A 19,785-nucleotide genomic window follows, 5' to 3' on the forward strand; every position below is an offset into this window, starting at 1 on the left:
AGCCTCACCAAGAGGTAGCAGATGGGGAAGCAGTGATATGTGTCCCCATTAACTAAAAAATCAAAGAGTGACTAAATCTAACTGAAATCAGGGAAGGAGGCAGGTTGAGCAGTGGGAGATAGTGCCCAATCATTTCAAATTTCCAGTATCCAAACTAATTTATGGAATCATATTGTGTGAATATCACTAGATTTGCATTAATTCTGAATTGGGGAACCATCATAGCCACAATTTAAATGCTATATTATTCATCTAAAGAGTCTGAGAAGAGCACACACACAAAAAAACCCTCCCCATCATAAGAAATGCATTTTAACTTTACATTTGTTTGCATATGAAATGAACACAGTGAACCAGATTTTCCCCTCATTTACACATATAATCCCGTAATCCTGTAGATTTTAATGGGGTTGCACAAGTGTAACAGAGAGCAGAATATGGTCAATTTTTTTTCACTTTGACCAGCTCTGTGTCCATGTGTGAACTGAATGTGTAAATGGAAAGCCACTAAGCATTTTTATTATCACTATCAGTGTCTCTTATCTCCTTTCAACAAAATATGTAACTCTGAACTAACCCTGAAAAAGTAAAAAAACATGGTTAGTGAAAAACAAAATAGATTTTTTAGATGATCTTCTGACCTCAGGTCCACATGGCCAGCATAAAGCATGCCTTGGACAGCTATTTAGTTAGTTTGTGAAGCATTTTGAAGCTATAAAGCTGTACATAAATAAATAAAAGAGTTCTATGGTGTTAAGGGTGGTCACACAACTATGTTTGTTCCTGTGCATCATTTTGAACATTTAGAAGACAGAATGCATTATTTTGGTTAGTGTACAGTATGGTATTGAAATAATACTTAAGGTACACTATACCGTAATCAGAATGATGTGGAGACAGCAGCACTAAAGGGAATAAAGAACTAGGAAATCTGAAGCCTTTTTACTTTGATTTCTACATGTTTTATAACAAAAAGCATATCTGTACTAACCACGTAAGGCCCTGCTCCTGCAAATACTTACTATCAGGCATAGAGCTTACTACCATGAGTAGTCCCATAAACAGCAGGAATACTCACAGTAGTAAAGCAATACGCCCAATATTACATTTTTGTTGGACTGCACCATAAACCCATGCGTGGATGTTTGCAGGATTGGGGCCTTATTTGATAGTTTATGTTGATACATATCAATACAGAACTGCAACCTATTGGTGTAGTGTTAGATGTCTATTATGTCTAGTATTGTAAACATACATAAAAGGAAGAGTTCACAATGTAGATAAAAAGGGGTTCATTTCAAGTGCTGAATTCAGATGTAAAACTTCAGTCACCTCAAGCAATTAAGATAATAGCCATGATGCTTCAGCAATATAATTTCAAATAAAATGTCATTTTCTGACATTTACATTACAAAAAGCAAAGTTAAAAATGTAACAGTAGACAATTTCAAAGTTTTTAATGTTATTTCTAAGGAGGAGCCTTCTGTGCTTGAACTACTTCAGGTTGAATGCTTGTAACCTGAATCTTTTTTTCAGGTAAACTTAGAGACAACAGCCTGAAGATAACAAGTATTTACTGGTACCCATGGCTATAAGCAAATACTGTGTCTGCAATATGATGTATCTGCAGTGCACTACTAACTATGCTGTACACTGCATCCAATAAGTCAGATAACATTACACAGACACCCAAGGAAACAACTTTTGGCTTTTGTTCTGCTGCTTCCCATCAAAATTTGAAAACCTTCTGGCAAACAAACATATATTCATAATACAGGTCAGTGCCCAATTGTGCTGCAAAGAAATTCACTTCCAATTTCATTGAAAACTACACAATTTATGTCACGTTTCCTGTAAAAAGACTGAGAGGACCTGTAAGCTAAAAATCTTGGTGTATGTCCTCTGCTGCATCTGACCTGGTTGGGGTGCGTCCATGGCTTTCCAAAACTCTTTGGCCTCTTTCCCCAATATTAAAATTTGCTTGGGACTGGTTTGGCACCAGGCACAAGTTAGAGCTGCTTCAAGGCTGCATTAACTTGTGCTAGCTGGAATTCCCTCTAGGATCCATTTCATTTGCCCAGGATCACTGGCTGTGCTCCTGTTTACGCCCCTTTTCATCTCTGACATGCCTCTGTGATGTTCCTCTCTGGTGTTATCTGGACTGGTGAGCTGCTAGATCACTCCAATCCTTGACTCTGGGAGCCAGCCTTACCTTGCTCTGCTGTGAGAACCCCCACTCCTGGGCTGTTCACGCACAGCCTATGGCATGTAAACTGCTCCTTGGATTGTGCAACCCAATCTCCAACATCTCCAACATAGCCAACATCTCCAGTCCAGACAAAACCCTAGGAACCTCCGTCTTGCAGTGTCCAGTTATGCCTGCTGGATGCTCAGTAGTAACCTAACCCTAATTCTAATTTTAAAAATGTCAAATTTGCCCACAAGACAAAAATTCTAAACAACTCTAATACTTAGTCAAGTGGGCTAGAAAGCACACGATCATTCCACTTGAATGTCGGATATCATATTTGATTCATGTCATATGTCAAATGTATTTGGCAGTCTAATATTGTTTTCTAGCATTTGCAGACTTTTTTTTCAGCATACTTCCTAAAACCACTGTGATGAAGCTATCTATACTTACAGTAATTAAACTGTGTTTAAGTAAAATCATGCTTGTGATTAAATAATGTTTTATGGTATTTGTTTATTCAGATAATGGCAGATGCGAACCCCACATATCATGACACTATACCGCTTAGCCCTGTTTGCCATCATTTGCAGGACCTGCTCCTGAGGGGCATACTATTTTGTAGAACAGAACTAGAAGAATTCTGTAGAAAAGTTTGCACTGTATTTAACCCACATTATATGCCATCAATGTAATTATGTGTGACACAGCACAATGATGACATAGCAAGCCTGCAGAAATCCAAAATGATAGTCTACCTGAAGCTGCCAGTTATGACTCACTTGTAGTTTGAATAGTTTGAAGGTACATTAATGAAAATATCAAATAATGAAATATATATATGGCCATAAGAAAGTGCACACTGAGAAGATGACTGATTTTCTAAAGACACTAGAAAGGAGACTGTGATGATTCTCAGGGCACCCAGGACTCTGAGACATCCTGGTACCCCCTGCCTCCAGGGTGAGGGAGTTTTGTCTGTGCCTGACAGAGTGTTAGCTCTACATATACACTCCATTGAAGACACGCTACCAGAGCCTCCCCCTGACTGTGTCTGAACCCACAGCCCATCTTTTCCAGGGACTCTCCAGGGGCTGGAGGAAGAACATGCATCCTCCACAGATCTGCTACTGGCCCTCCCACTCCTCTCTGCTTGTCCCCAAACACATATTCACAGATCTGTGGAGAGGCCAGTGTGGGGTCTGGGTGAGGTAAATAGTGTGATAGGTCCCCTCTGTGCATAATCTGCTCTTCCAGTATGGCAGAACTCAGTCTTTTTGTTGCCACTCTGCCTACGGACTCTGTCTAGGTATTCAGGAGCCTAGGGAAAATATTTGCTCTTGAAAATCATGGGAAATAGTTCCAATGGCACTAAGAGCGCTAGAAAGACATTTGTCTTAAAGTTTGCAATCAGGTGTGGAAATATAAAGCTAAATGTCAGGTGGAGTTCAAAGAAGGATAATATACAATAATGTTTAGGATATATGCCACTCCCAGTAAAATCCATACCTCTAATAATCAAGTCTCTGCAGTACAGTGAAATGGGTGTGGAGAGGGAGAGACCTATTATCATCTGTGGTAGTCCTGACTTCAAATACAAAATTACTGAACATGATAAGATCCTGCTGTAGAACTGGAAATACTGACTGCCAATTTAATATCAGTCTATTGGCAGATTCACAAAAACACACAGTGAACACTGCCAAGTTTGGCTTTTTGCTCCCATTGGGAGTCGGTCAGCTTCGTGCTGCCACTGACATGGTAATTGGCAGTGGCTGCACTCCTGGTGAGAAACCTGCTAGTAGGGATTACTGTTTGTGTTGTCAACCAGTATGGCACTGGTACTCAAGTTATTGGAGGGAGTGGCCTGCCTCCTCCAGCAGAGGTCAGCTAGAAGTATGAAACAAACAACCACCAGCATGCAGCCAATCTCTACTGTATACAATAATAAAACATGCATGAAATTAACCAGTTTTCCAATATATAATTTAAAATACCTATATTTCATTGCCTTTCCTACCTAAGATTTTTCTGTTGAGAATATGGCCAAATAATCCATCTGGGTTCTTGCAGTGTGTCCATCAATGTGATATCTCAGTAACCACATGACATTCCTCCACTTTCTTCAGATATCCTGTCCCTTCCCTCTACACTTCTCAGGAGCCATTATCCTCTGTGGTCAGCTTTTAGATAGCTTTTAGGGGTGGCTAAGAATTTAGTAGCTTCAGATGAAAAAGGACTTTACTGACTTTTTAAATGAATGGATGGATGGGAAAAGTCCTGGAACATCATGGCAATGGACAAGCTATTTGTATATACAAATAGATTGCAGTATCTAAACTTTGTTGAAACCTAGCAACCATTTTCTACTTATGTAAATTAATATCTCCGAAATGGAGCTAAATTACGTATGCTGCCTGGCTTTTCACATAATTGATAAATGCACAATGGCTCTTCTGTTATATGTGTTGTTCATTAGATTTCTCCCATCTTTTTTATTATTATTGAGTCTTCTTTTGTTGCTCTTTTAGACCATGTACTCTATATTTTGCCACATTCTTTCCTGCATCTTATTGTATGTGCTGTGTGCATTAAGGATATCTTAAAGATGTGTAATTTGTTCACATCATAAAAAAGTTATCATGGACTATAACTGATGTTACTGAAAGACAAGACTAAATTTAAAAAAAAATTTAAAGGGACAGAAGATGCACATAAAAACTGACAGAATACAGTTACATTAGAATAGACTTCACAACATTTTATTACTATTATTTATCCTTTACATTGTGGTATTTTCTAGAGACCTCAGATAGATCAGGCCTCCTTTGTGTTAACCACTATCCAAATATATAGTAAATGGCAGTTCCTGCCCTGAGCAGAAATCTTAAAATGCAACAATTGACGTGGAAGATAGTGTCTCTCAGTGTCCATTTTTTTTCATAATAAAGACTCTGAATTATCCAATTATTTTGTTTTTTCAGGCAAATCTATTTCAACTTGTTTCTAGCAGAACAAATGTACCAAACACATCAAACTTCCCAGTTTTCCAAGAAGTGTCTGCTGCTTGTGATGCCAAGTTCAATTGCTTTGTTTACATTATCAACTTTTTGGAAACTCCATTCTAGTCTCCTATCTGATTCATTAGTACAGCTGAGTAACCTTCCTGGAACTCACTTGGAACAAGAGGGAATCCTTTCTTAAGTACTTCCTGTCTTTTCACATAAAGTGACGATGGCCATAGTATACTTACTCCTACTTTCTCCATTCTTCGGCTTCCAGGCACACCCATTGGATGGAATTATCTGTATCCCTGAGTGTGTATTTTAGAATATCTCACGTTGCTTATCCTTAATGTTGTTCTGCTTACAAATACTGTACATATACTCTAGTAAAAGATAAAATACATTTGCTTAATATTAACAAGTATCCAAATAATATTAATAAATGAATCAAGTAGACAATGTTCTTCTTTAGTCTGTAGATTGCAAGGAAAACATCTTTCATTGGAAGTATGAAGCATGTAGATTTTTTTGTTTGATTTTTTAAGTGATAACTACTGCCACATAAACTATGGCTGAATTTAATAAGTTATCCGTGGCACTTATTATAGACTTCTGTCAGTGCATCTTATTCAGTGCATCAAGCAAATTTGAGGGATATGATGTGACAACTCGGTGTCCCTGGGAAGATAGTGTCATTAACAGAAGAAGAGCTCTGTAATGGAATGGAAAGCCAAATTTCAGTCAATGGCAGATACACTGCATGGTTTCGTATCTCCACAGGAGTTCAGCAAGGGCTGCGTTCTATCACCATCGTGCCTCAATATTGACATTGATTGACTGATGGATAAGCATATGGAGGCAGCAGTTGGTGGCGTTGAACTAACTTCAGGTTCTTGTCTTGTTGGCTCAGTTTAGTGAGTCACTGCACATGCTGGCCAATCAGATAGGGCAAGAAGCAGCGCACATTAATCTGATTATTAATCCAGCTAAAACTTAGTCCCTGGCCATTACAAATAAGCAGCCTCCAGCTCCAGATTACAGCCAGCTCAGTATTAACCTGTCTGGACAGGACATTTAGCAGGTGACAACTTTCCAATATCTGGGCAGCATCACACACAGTGCTAGAGGATACTTGAAAGATGTGAACACTTGTATAGCAATAGCTGCTGCCATGTTTTGAGCCCTTCAGTGTCCTTTGTACGGACATTGTAACATCAAGTTTGTTACAAAATTGCAGATCTACAGAACCACAAGTATACCAACTGTATTGTATGGAAATGAAACATGGGTGCTGAGAAAGGCTGAAGAATGCTGGATTGACATTTTTGATTCTTGTCGTCAGCTGCTGACAGCTGTTCCATATCAAGTGGCACGACAAGATCAGCACTGGATTGTTTTCGGTGGCTTTCTTGGTATGAACATATCATTAGAATGGAAGAACAACAAATTCTGAAGTGTGTGTATCATGGAATGCCGCTCCATGGCTGGCGATCATGTGGGCAGCAAAAACAATTCCTCTGTTATTGTAGCTAAGGCAGTAGGCTAGGACTTAGGCAATCTGGGTTCAAATACAAATATTTCCTGTGTGACCCTGTCCCTGGCAAATCACAATCTCTCTGTGCCTCAGTTCCCCATCTGTAAAATGGGAATAATATTTCCTTTCTCTCACCCTTTGCCTTTCTTGTCTAATTAAGTTGTAAACTCTTTGGGGCAAGGACTAAATTATTATGTGTATACACAGTGCCTAGCACCATGGAGTCCTGATCTCAGCTGTGGCCTCTAGATATTACTGTAATATACACAAATAACTGTTCTGTATTATGATTATGACTTGCCAATAAAGTAGTAAATATGTAAATATTGAATAGTTACATTTTTTAAAAATAGATAATACAAACAAAATCCTTTTCCTGAGGCCAAATCCTTATCTCAGTTACACAAATGTAAATCCAGAATACCACCACTGCCTTCAACAGAGTTATATCTGTATATCTGAGATCAGAATCTGACCCCTAGTTTTTAAGCAATTCCTGGTACGTTCCAATATGCAAGGACCAGGAATCATGTCTTTCTGTGTTTGGAAAATGGCTAGCATATTTGGACCCTGCTGCATATAAATAAATAATAGCCACAGATGTTTCCTAGCCCAGTGGACTGTACACTCATCTGACAGCAAGGAAACCTCTAGTTCTAATTTTGGCTCTGTGAGTGACTAAGCACATGTCTACATTACAAACTTTTGCTGCTGCAGTTAGTATATCACTTGTGCATGTGCATACTTGGCTCCTTGCATTGGCGCTGCATATACTCACCAAAAGGGCTTGTTTTGATGCACAGTGCAGTGCACCATGGGTAGGTATCCCAGCATGCAACTCGCTACTATCCAGAGCACTGTGTTTTGGGAAATTTTGGCAATGCATGGTGTGGCAAAAAATGAGTCGCGCGCAGGGGTGACTGGGACTTTGGGGTCAAATTCCCATCATGCCACTTTCTTTACCCCATAATGCCATCTTTATTCCATCATTTTCACTCCTATTTTGAAAACCCCAAGAACCCACAAGGATTTTTCACTGTCCACCTCTTTGACAGAAGCATGGAGCCTGCATAGCTCTGCACTATTGTCAGGAGTGTTGCAAGCACAAGGTGAACAATCCTCCAGTATGTGCAGAGCCGGAAGAAGAGTGGCAGGGAACATGCTGATTTTCTGGAGGGCAGATTGCTGTGGGACACAGTGAGAACCAATTCAAGATTGTTAGTGGAGTTCATGGAGCAGTGCAAATGGTGGAGCACCTCTTCTCGGCCCAAGAAATGAGTACTGACTGGTGGGATAGCACTTGGGATGACAAATAGTGGCTGCAGAACTTTCAGATCTATGTGCCAAGCTCACCCCCACTCTCCAGCTTAGGGACACCAGAAAGAGAACTGCGTTGACAGTGAAGAAGCGATTGGCGATCGCACTGTGGAGACTTGCAATGCCAGATTACTACCAATCAATGGGATATCACTTTGGAGTTGGAAGATCCACTGTAGGGGCTGTTGCCATGCAAGCATACAGGGCCTTTAAGCATCTCCTCTATGCAGGACTGTGATTCTCAGTGATGTGCAGGACATAACGGGTGGATTTGCAGCCAGGGTCTCCTGAACTGTGGTGGAGTGATAGATGGCTTGACCCTTCGCTCTGGTAAATGGCAGTTGACTCTGGTGCTGACCCTTGACTTCATTCACCACCCAGGATGCCTGCTCTGCCTACTAGACCTGACTCTTGCTCTGACTACTAGGCCAGACCACATCTTGGTCCATAACACTCTGTGCCTGTTTCCCCAGTCTGTGAAATGGGGATAATACTTAACTCACAGGATGTTGTGAAAATTAATTAGTTAACATAGTACTTTGAAAATGTAAAATGCTAGTTACATATTATGATTCTAGCTAGCTCTCTTTATCTAGCACAGGCTTCCTCTTTAGCCCTTAAAACAATCTATTCACAACTGGTGTTAAAGCCTTCTCTGCTTCAGCTCCTGACCACAGGAAAAGCATTCATGCTATTCTCCATCCTATTGATCCTTGCCTTCATTTTAAATCATAGATGAACATATATCTCCTTTCCCTTGCCTATAGTGTGAAACATGGCTTGAAATCATGTGGAGTGAGAGTCTGTTATTGCTTCAATGGATTTTGCTTCTCTTACAGCGAAGCTTTACTCCAGTTATAAATGGAGTTTTACTCTATCGTAATCATATGCCATCTGTTCTAATTCTCTTGGAATGCAGTAATTACCACGTACTAGATAGATATTTGCTGCATTTCCAAGGGAATTTTCCTTTCTCATATCCTGTGAAGTTGCCACTTGTCTGTAGGAGAGGAAGAGTAGAGAGAAACACGTTGGCCTCAGACTTGCTGAAGAGAGTCAGATTAGTTTTAGAGCTTGTCTACATTATCATCTGTTCACAGCAAACTGGGGTGTAAGTCTACTCCGCATTGGCCTGCCATACACTGTGTCCAGGTGGATCTTGCTGCCGTGCACTAAAAGTTCCATATTGAGCTCTGACCTACCCCACTTTGAAACAGTAATAGATTAAAGCGCACTAGGAATCTTTTAGTGCATGGCAGCAAGATCTATGTGGACACATGTTGAGCAGCAGGCTAGTGAGGGGTAGATTTGCTGCGACTTGCTGCAAACTAAGTGTTTGTGTAGACAAGCTCTTACTAAAAGATGCTCCTAATTGCCCATGTGTCACAAAGAGTAGCTAATCCCAGAGTGAAAGCAGTGGTTCCTTAAGATTCCAACCAGCTGTAGTGCCCCCTTCCAGGTGTGAAGAGACATTGCCAGATCCCAGGGTAAAGAAGAGGGATTTTTTGCAAGATCGACCATCTTCTGTTATAACAAAATTACTTATAGAAATGTTGTTGGGTTTTTGTTGTTGTTGTTGTTTTGTATCAAGGAAAGTTAATCAATCCTGGTTCCGGCATCAAGTTTAAGAGTAAAAGAACATGAGAGTGGGAGGTATCAAAAGCATTATTAAAGTGGTTATTAACATTTTTCATTTTATCAGAAACCAGAGTTTTCACTAAATAAAAAGTTTTGATGAGTGTTTCAATAAATTGTGATACGTTTAGTAAAAAGCAAATAGTTTTTAAAAGTCACGGTTTTTATGAAATTTTCACTTTTTTTTTGAAAAGGGCCATTTTTCTATTTAAAAAATGTTGCATTTGAAAATTGTCAATCAGCGCTATCCTGAACTTGGACACTCCCAAACTCAGCTCAGATCCACATTTGACCATTGCAGTTACTTTCCAAATCTATAATTGGCTGGACCAAATCTCAAAACCCCCAAACTTTGAGAAGTTTTGAATCCATATCCAGATTTAAATGTTGTGTCTTGGGTCTCTGTCTGATAAATAAACATATATTCGAGAGAAGGGAAGATTATAATTTCTTAGATCTATGTACTGTAACCTCATTTTCCTGTTTTCTCTTCACACTACAGGACAGCAGGATTGCCAACTCTTGTGATTTTATCACAAATCTCACGATATTTAGCGTTTTTTTTTCTTAAGGCTGCTGGGACTCAAAAGACTGTATAAGAATCTAATCTTTCATTAAAAAAGTAAGTTTCCGGCCCTCATGACTGCAGACAAAACCTTGTAAACATGAAGAAAGTACATAACAAAAAGCTCAGAAAACAGAAGACAAACAAAAAGAACCAAATAGTTATAATTTTTAAGCCAATTTCATGATATTTTGGGGTTTGACTCGTGATTTTGACTTCATGCTTGGGATTGGCAATACCAGAGCAGGAGCAAGATGATAGGTATTTATGTAAATAAAAGTAGAAAAGTTTGTACTCACCCATCTTAAATGCTGTAATGCCTCAAGGATATGAAGAAACTGAGAAGAATGAGAAAGCAATAGTTCAGTGAGATAAATTGGTACTATAAAGTACACACAGGAATGTAATAGAGTTCACTTTTTAGATTCTGTTAAAGAAAGACAGAGGAGCTATGGTATATGATTAATCTGTTATAGTAAATATGACATCAGCTGCAACCTGTTTAGGATCAGGTTTATTTCAAACAGTAACTTACAGATAGTATTTGAAACCAATGTAGTCAATGGGCCAAATTCTCCTCTTACTTATGCTAGTCCAACTCATTTGAAGTACATGGTGCTACAGCAGTGCAACAGAGAGTAAAATGTGTCTCAGTACATTTGTGAGTTGTTTTTTAAACACACAAGCACTGTAGCTCGCCATGAATGCATTTTATTCACCCTTGCTAATTTTCTGTCAGTTCTAGGAGCTATAGATTTCATCCATGTAGATATCTTAAATTCAAAATGCAAGAAAAAAAGTGGGAAAAAATATTCTTCAAAAAAGTACTAATACAAAAAGCATTGTTTGGATGCAATAATAAACGTAATGAGTCTACAGTTAGGTGCTAATAAACTTGGAATTAATACATTTAAAAAAATATGTAGGGTAATGCTTCCAGACTTTTGAATGTACCACAGGACCTTAAGTGACAGTTCTCTCTCTCTCTCTCTCTCTCTCTCTCTCTCTCTGTATCTTTAACTGAGGCCAGGAATCATGTTTCAGAAAAAACACAATTAAAACATGGGGTCGCATCCCTGACCATCTTAGCTAATAGCCATTGAAGGACCTATCCTCCATACATTTATTTAATTCTTTTTTGAACCCAAATTGAATGTCAAAATGAATACTCTAGAATAAAGATAGATTAAACATTCTCATGATAAATGTCCCCTTCATCATCAACTTTCTAGATAAACATCAGGTAGAAGCTTTTTCTCTCCTTTTTCAAATATTAACTTTTAAAAACTACTAATCCGCTTATATTTCTCATGTTAATTAAAGAAAATCACTGCAGTGGCTTCAGTTGATTTATTATGGAGCAACCACTTAAGGTTGCAACTAAATTTCTGTTTAAAGCCAAAATTTGATTCCTCTCTAAAACCCACACCAGCCTTGAAAATTGTTAAGTCGGGTGCGGGGTCTGGATAGAGTAACTGGGTAAAAATTTAGGCCACTTGAACAGGGGGTTCCTGAAATATAGCACTCCCAAATATCAGCTGCTCTCAAAGTTTCAAAAGTCTTTTAATGCTTTTTTGTGCACAGACAGAGAATAAATGAGGGTTAAGATATACAAAGCTCATTTCTCTGAAATGAGATCTAGTGCATGATATGAAGAACAACGTGTGAAATTTTAAAAATAAAACGTTATTAGACCTTGTTTTGGAACTGTAGAGTGGCATGATTGTGTCAATGACTGATAGTGTTGTGATCCACTAACAGATTACCAGTACTGTAAAGACTTCTGCCTAAAGTGCTCTGATGTGCTGTACTTCCCAGTATGTTCTGAATTTTGAGAGATACCTCCCCATCAGAATACCCTTTAGCCTAAGGGAAAGTGCACTGCCCATAAGTTCAAGTCTCCTCTTCTATCTACTGCTGTTAATATTTCTGTACACCTCAAAATATTTATTATTGACCACAGTCTGATGCTGCTACCCTAAGAGGCAGACAAGTATAATACCTTCTCATATCTTTCCCCCCACCTCCCATTTTACAAATATGGTACTTGAGAGGTGAAACAATGTCAATTCTGGCAGAGATGGGAGTAGAATCCAGGTCTCAAACATGGCAGACCCAACTCACATCAATCTTAAATCTGTCACTTCCTAATTCTTTATTGCTTGTCTTTGCAACCTTAACAGTTTTAATATATAATAGTTACTTATAAAGTTATTTATAAACTTGCAGCAAGCAAGATGTTTCCTGCAACTTGCAATCTAAGCTTAATCTAACAATTAAAAAATATAAATAAAGAATAATGTATGGTTGGTATGTGCCATCAGATACCAAAAGCCAGGATTTGATTAACCTGATGTTGTCACTTTCTTTAATACCTCATTAATAGAAAGTACAGTAACAAAAACTATCCAATGTAAAGTGACTATAGGTGGGAAATCACAACATATGACCTACTGTATGCCTACTTTCCCACAGGAATAGATGCAGATCAGTATGCTTGGCAATTGGCATAATTCCCTGGACAATAATTACTGTGCATTAACCCAGATGATGGGACATGCATGTATGGAGAATCTTTCTTTAAGGTGGAAGGAAACAGTGATGAAAACTGCAAAAATTCATGGATAAGAAAAAGCCAGAGAAATTCCTCCAGCTGCATCACCTGTATGTGTTCAAAAATATTTTAAAACTTCCCAGCCAAGCAATGTTCTCCTTCTCTTTTTTCCCATATGGCGTGTATTTTCATTTGCTGAATACATAATATGCTATTTACCATGACTCGCTGGAGGGTTGCTACTTAAGATCTTCCTGATTTGAATAGGGAGATTCTGTATCCTGCAAGGGCCACTTGTGGTCAATCTTCACAAGTCCCAAATCAATTTAATAGTAAGCAGACCTTGATGCTGTCATGAGATGAGATCATGTTCTATGATGATGGGCTGAAGTAACAATGATAATGTTATGACAAAATAATATTGCAGTGTGAACTTCTGACGCAATGTAATGCTAATAAACATTAGATGAAATTTTGATGTGATGACGTGATAGAATAGCATAGGAGATTTTGGGGCAATGGGATAATGTGTTACAAGTTGGTGTAATGATACAATGATACAATGCAATGTTTGGGTGTGGTACAGTATATGAATGCAAAAACATTGTGATTATGCAGTGGCGCAACACATCCCCACTGTGTACAAGTACTGAGATGTCCATGTTTTTTCCTACTCACTTCTTAGCATGTCTAAATTTAGACTGTAAACTGGGCCAATGAGTGGCTTTACTATGTTCTGTAAAGTGACTAGCACATTTTAAGAGCTGTATAATAATATTGCATTAAGACGCAGCAACTTTTTGGGCACCACGTGAGCATATCATGAAATGGTATAGTATTTGGTAGCAAAGCTGGGGTGCAGTGAGGTGGTGATGCTGTGGGTATACTGCTGTGATCCTCTATGAACCCTGTGAGGGAATCTTGCAAGGACAATGTTGTGCAAGGCACTATGGGATAAGGATAAGTGTGAGGCAGTAGTACTGAAGTGATGCTGTAGCATAAGGGGATAATGTAGAAGCCCAAGGAAGTAACCCTGAGCACGTTCTGTGGTGCAAGATGACGACCAGGGATCCTAGTTTTCCGTGATAAAAAACCCAAAATTATCTGATGAAAAAAAACCATAAAAATTTGCATTTTCCCTTAATTTAAATGAAACACTGAACTTTCATTTCCCATACCTCGATATATAGGTATCAGTTGAACACAATGTTTTATTGATATAGTTACAATTTTTAAGCTGACAGCCCAAGTGCCGCTGCCCAGGGCTGAAGCTGAAGCACTGCTGCGTGGAGCTGATAGCCCGAGCCCTGCACATTCTCCTGATTAGCCAAATTATTGATTATCCAATCTGGCCCCAGTCCCAATTAGATCAGATAATCGGGGTTCCACTGTATATGTTTTTATTTTTTCACAAATGTAAAAGCTAAAGATTCTCTGTAAAAATGCAAATTCCCTGGCAAATGGATTTCTAGGGTTCCTTTTGATGACGCTGTGAGTGACATCATGGTTCAAGCCAATGATGCAGCAGTGGAAGCAATGCTGTCACACAATGGGGATGATATAGCATCATAAGACAAGGCTAGGTTTCCACCTTTCTGATTGCAGAAAACAGAACACCCTTGCCCTACCTCCTGCCCCGCCCCTTCCCCAAGGCCCTCTGCCCTGCCCCTTCTCCGAGGCTCCACTCCCCGCTCAGTCCATCGCCCTTCCCTCCGTCGCTCACTCTCCCACACCCTCACTCACTTGCTCATTTTCACTGAGCTGGAACAGGGGTTTGGGATGCGGGACGGGGTACGGGCTCTGGGCTGGGGGTGTAGGCTCTGGAGTGGGACCAGGGATGAGGGGTTTGGAGTGCAAAGGGGGCTCTGGTCTGGGGCCAAAGGGTTTGGAGTGTAGGAGGGGGCTCAAGGCTGGGTCAGGGATTGGGGTGCAGTATGGGGTGCAGGCTCTGGGAGGGAGTTTGGGTGTGGGATGGGGATCAGGGCTGGGGAGGGCAGTTGGGGCATGGGAGGGGGCTCAGGGTGCAGGCTGCAGGCGGCACTTACCTCAGGAATCAGTAATGTCTTTCTGGCTCCTAGGCACAGGAGTGGTCAGGGGCTCCATGTGCTCCCCTGTCCGCAGGCACTGCCCCCGCAGCTCCCATTGGCAGCGGTTCCTGGCCAATGGGAGCTGCGAAGCCAGAGCTCAGGGCGGCGCCTGCACTGTGGACAGGGGCAGCGTGCAGAGCCCCCCTGGCTGCTCCTGCACCTAGGAGCTAGAGGGAAATGCTGGATGCTTCTGGGAGCCGCATGGAGCCGGCTGCTGCGGCCAACCAGACTTTTAGCGGCCCAGTCAGCTGTGCTGACCAGAGCTACCAGGGTCTCTTATTGACTGGGCATTCTGGTTGAAAACTGGACGGCTGGCAACCCTAGAGAAGGCCATTGTGGTGACGCAGCAAGGTGAAGCAGTAACAGTGAGGAGCTGCTATGGCATGATGGGAGGAAGCGCTGTGGAGCTGGGGATGACATAGAAGCACGGGGTGGCGATGTCACACTGGCAGTGATGACGCTGCAGCACAAAGGGATGGCGTAACAGTGTAAGGTAGTGACCCTGCACTATGAGGTGGTGACACTGTAGTGACGTTGCAGGGTGAGGTGATGACGTAGTGGCCTAAAGTGATGTCATGGCAATGACATGCAGGGTGGGTGGTATCATGGTGATGACACCGCAACCGTGTGAAGCTGCTGTGGTGAACTGACCCAGGGGAAGAATTGCTCAAAGACCCGCGCCAGTCCGCCGCCAAAGTGCTCCCCAGAGTCCGACGGTGGTCAAAAGCGCGCCCAGCAGCACCAACAGCGCTACATCCGGGTCCCGCCCGCAACCCGAGCGTTAAGCCACTGCTGACTCCGCCCCCTCATCGAACACGCACTCCCCTCCTCCCCCTCCCCAGCCCCTACTTAGACCTTCTGTGGGGCGGGAGGAAAACTGCGAAGTCCCTTTCTGATTGGGTCCCTCTCCTTGCGCGTGCGCGGATTGGTCGGAGTTCTGAGGGGCAGGTCCTGGAGGCCCGCTTGCAGGCCATTGGACGACGACCTTTGAGAGCTGCTCGCTCATTGGCGGAGAAGGGCGCTAGGTCTCGGGCCGGGGGAAGAAGCCATTGGCTGGAAAGTAGGTTAGTGGTGCGACGTTCAGTGGCAAGCCAGGCGGAAAGTAGGTCAGGGACGGGGGTGCCTTCGCTGCTCATAGCTCTCACCGCGCCGCCGAGGGGCACCGACCCCCTCCCCCCTATACGGTGAGGAGAGAGGGGTGGGGAGGAGGGGCTGGTGCCGGTCAGGGACCCGGGTGGGACCGGGAGGGGGGCAGAGGAGCGGGGGGGGGACTCCTGTCAGAGCGGGGAAGAGGTTGCTGTCAGGGAGAGTGCGGGGGCGAGAGACGGGGGGCGCTTCCTTTCCGGAGTCCAAGAGAGACTGGGGGCGAGGGGAGCGTGGGGGAGGCGGAGGAGGGTGGCGGCGTGTGTGTACATGGAGGGGTCAGGGGAAGGGAGTGGGGTGTTGGGGTGGCGTGTGTGTGTATGGAGGAGTGGGGATGTATCTTGGGGGCGCACGGAGGGGTGTATCTTGGGAGTTTGGGGGTGTATGGAGAAGTGGAGGCAAGGGGGTTGGGGTATATGTTGGGGGGATGTATGGAGGGGTGTGGGTTGTTTGTATGGGGGGAGAGAATGTTTGTGGACACCCAACAGAAATATATATTACAAATGTGTGTGTGTGTGTGTGTGTGTGTATATATATATATATATATATATACACACACAATGTATCTACATTAGAGGTCACCAATCCCCAGTGTACATAGTTCACCCGCAATCCCCAGTGTACATAGTTTTCAATGCTTCCTGAGGGAAGAGGTGGGGGAATAGACAGAGTGCCTCCTTCTGAGAGGAGAGCAGCATCCCTTCCCTTCCAGACATGGATAAGGCACACTGACTGGTTCAACTCAGGGTTTGTTTTTGTTAAATAACCCCCTGCTGTATGGTGTAATAAATGACAACAGTTAACCATAAGCATGTTATATAAGAACCTAATGAAATATTAAGAAGCCAAACAGAATGAAATGGGCTTATTACTACACAGAAGGAGAAGCTGCAGGTGGATTCCGCTGGTTATAGTTTACACGGTGGAAGATGTCATGCATCAGTTCTTAGTGCTCAGAGCAGAACTCGGCAACCTTTGAGAAGTGGCATGCCAAGTCTTCATTAATTTAAGGTTTGGCATGCCAGTAATACATTTTATATTTACAGGGGCTGGCAGACAGAACCCCAGGCTGGCAGCAGGCTGAGCGGGGCTGGCGGCCGAGACCCCGGCTGGCAGCAGAGTGCTGCCTTTGGCACGTGTGCTGCAGGTTGCCAACCCCTGGCTTAGAGTCTATCTTAGTACGTTGGTTAAAATAATTTGCTTTACTTGTAAATCTGAAGTAATTGTAATAATTATTCTGTGCTGAAAATGTCCAGTGCTGGAACAAAGTGTGGTTCGGTCCCCTCGTGTGCTCTCCAAAGTGTGAGGGCTCCCAGTCTCCCCGTAAGCAGTATTTGAATAGACTCTTTCACCATTTTGCAGAGTCAGAAGAAAGAGTGGGGTAAAGAGTAGTAGGCCAGAGAGTCTTGCTGTTTGATCATATTTAAAGTGGTTGGCAGTCTTTTCAAATTTGCCTTGCTCTCTTACTTAGCAGAGCTGAGTTCAATCAATGAACCAAAGCGTATTGGTCCCTCTTTATCTAGGTCACCCGTGGGCCTGCTATCCCACAGTTGGCTGTCTCCACTGTCTACCATAAATAAACTTGGTGAAGGGTTTGCTTATGTGAAGAATGGGATAGTGTGATGAATAAAAAATGTATGTAGTAAACACATTTATAGTAGCACTCAGAGGCCCAATAGAGGTCCCCTTGTGTTAGAACAGTGATTTTCAAACTTTTTCTCATTTGTGGGCTCCTAAAAATTTTCAAATGGAGGTGTGGACCCCTCTGGAAATCTTAAACATAGTCTGTGGACCCCAGGTTGAAAACCACTGTTCTATAGTAATGACAACCTTTTGTTGACTCCCAGGGGTCTGTGGACCGCAGGTTGAAAACCACTGTGTTAGAAAGTAAGAGACTGTCCCTGCCTCAGTGATCTAAATGATGGGCTGATAAGTTTAGAATTTTTCACTTAGTTGGTGGGGTGCTTTCCCCCCAGTGCTTGCTTTTTTTTAATAAAAAAGATGTTTTACTTTTGATTAGCTGTTTGGAAGTTGTCATATTTAGTACTGTTGCTGCTCAGGGTGTTCCTTGGTAGCTGTTATTTGTATCCATGGTGTCTTCTGTTGATCTTGATGCTGGCATTTAATGAAGCACAGGTTGTGAAGGTAAATATAATACACTTTAATAAAATGTACTAATGTACTGAGAACAATTACTGTGGCTTCCTAATACAATGATTTTTATTTTTAATTGGTTTATAATTGGTAAACCAAATTTCTTAAGTCCCATTTGAGAACAGTAGAAATTCATCTCTTCAGATACCTCCACTTTCTACTAAATTATTCAAATTCCAGAATTTAAAAACCCTGTATTTCCCCTCTTTAACTTTCAATATGTCAAGTAGCTGAAGGATGCATAAACAAGAATCAGCTCTCCTAAAGCTTCTAACACACACCCAGAATACATTCTGCGCCCCCCAGTTTGAGAACCTCTGTTTTATTGGACCAAATTCTGTTGGTGAGAGAGGCAAGCTTTCGAGCTTACACAGAGCTCTTCTTCTTGAAGCTCGAAAGCTTGGCTCTCACCAAGAGAAGTTGGTCCAGTAAAAGATATTACCTCACCCACTTTGTCTCTCTAATCCTGAAAGTATAATAACCGTCCAAAAGAATAATATTCAAGCTTTTGTCACTACGAACTATATCTAATCAGTAAAACTAATATGAACATTAGACTATCTTTAATGAGAACTGCTATCTTAATCCTGTCCTTTAAGACTTAGTGTATTTCCATTTTTCTTACTAAGTCTCCATCTTTTTATGGGTTTCAGAGTAGCAGCCGTGTTAGTCTGTATCCGCAAAAAGAAAAGGAGTACTTGTGGCACCTTAGAGACTAACAAATTTATTTGAGCATAAGCTTTTGTGAGCTACAGTTCACTTCATCGGATGATCTTTTTCTGGTGTATTATACCAAATTAACTCTCAAAATTCCCCAACGGTACCTCTGATTTTGGCCTAGAAGTGCCAATATCTGTTTGAGAGTTGAATAGACTGATGCTATCGCTACACTACAGCTTAAGTTGACATAACTTATGTCGCTTGTGGCTAAATCACACCCCTCCCCCTGAGCGACATAACATATGCCTACTTAAGCACCAGTGTGGACAGCACTATGTCAGCAGGAGAGCTTCTCCCGCTGACATAGCTACCACCACTTCCAGGGGCTGGAGTAATTAAGCTGATGGGAGAGCGCTCTCAGAATTGGGCCCATAGCATTCACTAACTATAAACACTATAAAAACAATAGCTAAGAATGAGTTATAGGTTTCATTCTGTTCCTCATAACTTTATCAAAAACTTTTGGACTGAAATTTTCCAAGTATGATTTTAGCCCCAAACAAAATTTTTTTTTTCCAAAAATTTGATCAATCTATTCAGGTTGAGTTATGAATCTGCATAAAAATGTCATGTAGATGAAAGACGTGTAAACAAGAATCATCTCTCCTAAAGCTTTTCTCACACACACACACACACACACTATCCAAGCTTAAAGAGAAAGTTGTATATTTTAAAAAACAAGTTACGACTTTTTTAAAGTTGGCATTTTCACTCATACGCCTAGAGTACTTTCTACTCAGCTTTCTACAGGGATGACTAAACTGGCTCAAAATTTTCAGATATTTGCAGATATGGCTGCCTTCTGCTCCCTTTACTAATTTTTTCTCCCTTGAAAGCAAGGGAAGTTAAATGCAAAATCTAATGGCAACGTTGAAGAACT

The 19,785-nt window shown here is 41.5% G+C and overlaps 1 protein-coding gene across 4 annotated transcripts in view; it reads left to right on the forward strand.

The window, feature by feature from the left end:
* Window positions 1–15,936: 15,936 nt before the first annotated feature.
* BMAL1 (basic helix-loop-helix ARNT like 1) overlaps window positions 15,937–19,785 on the forward strand; it is an 82,249-nt gene continuing 78,400 nt past the window's right edge. For 3 of the 4 annotated variants that reach the window (XM_074955086.1, XM_074955085.1, XM_074955080.1), the window contains exon 1: window positions 15,937–16,072. The gene's annotated coding sequence lies outside the window, so the exon portion shown is untranslated. Of the gene's footprint in view, window positions 16,073–17,083; window positions 17,210–19,785 lie in introns of those variants that run through there. The other variant, XM_074955081.1, reaches the window with a different exon arrangement.

This window comes from Natator depressus, chromosome 6 (assembly GCF_965152275.1).
Source record: "Natator depressus isolate rNatDep1 chromosome 6, rNatDep2.hap1, whole genome shotgun sequence".
In the NCBI taxonomy this organism is placed as follows: domain Eukaryota; kingdom Metazoa; phylum Chordata; order Testudines; family Cheloniidae; genus Natator; species Natator depressus.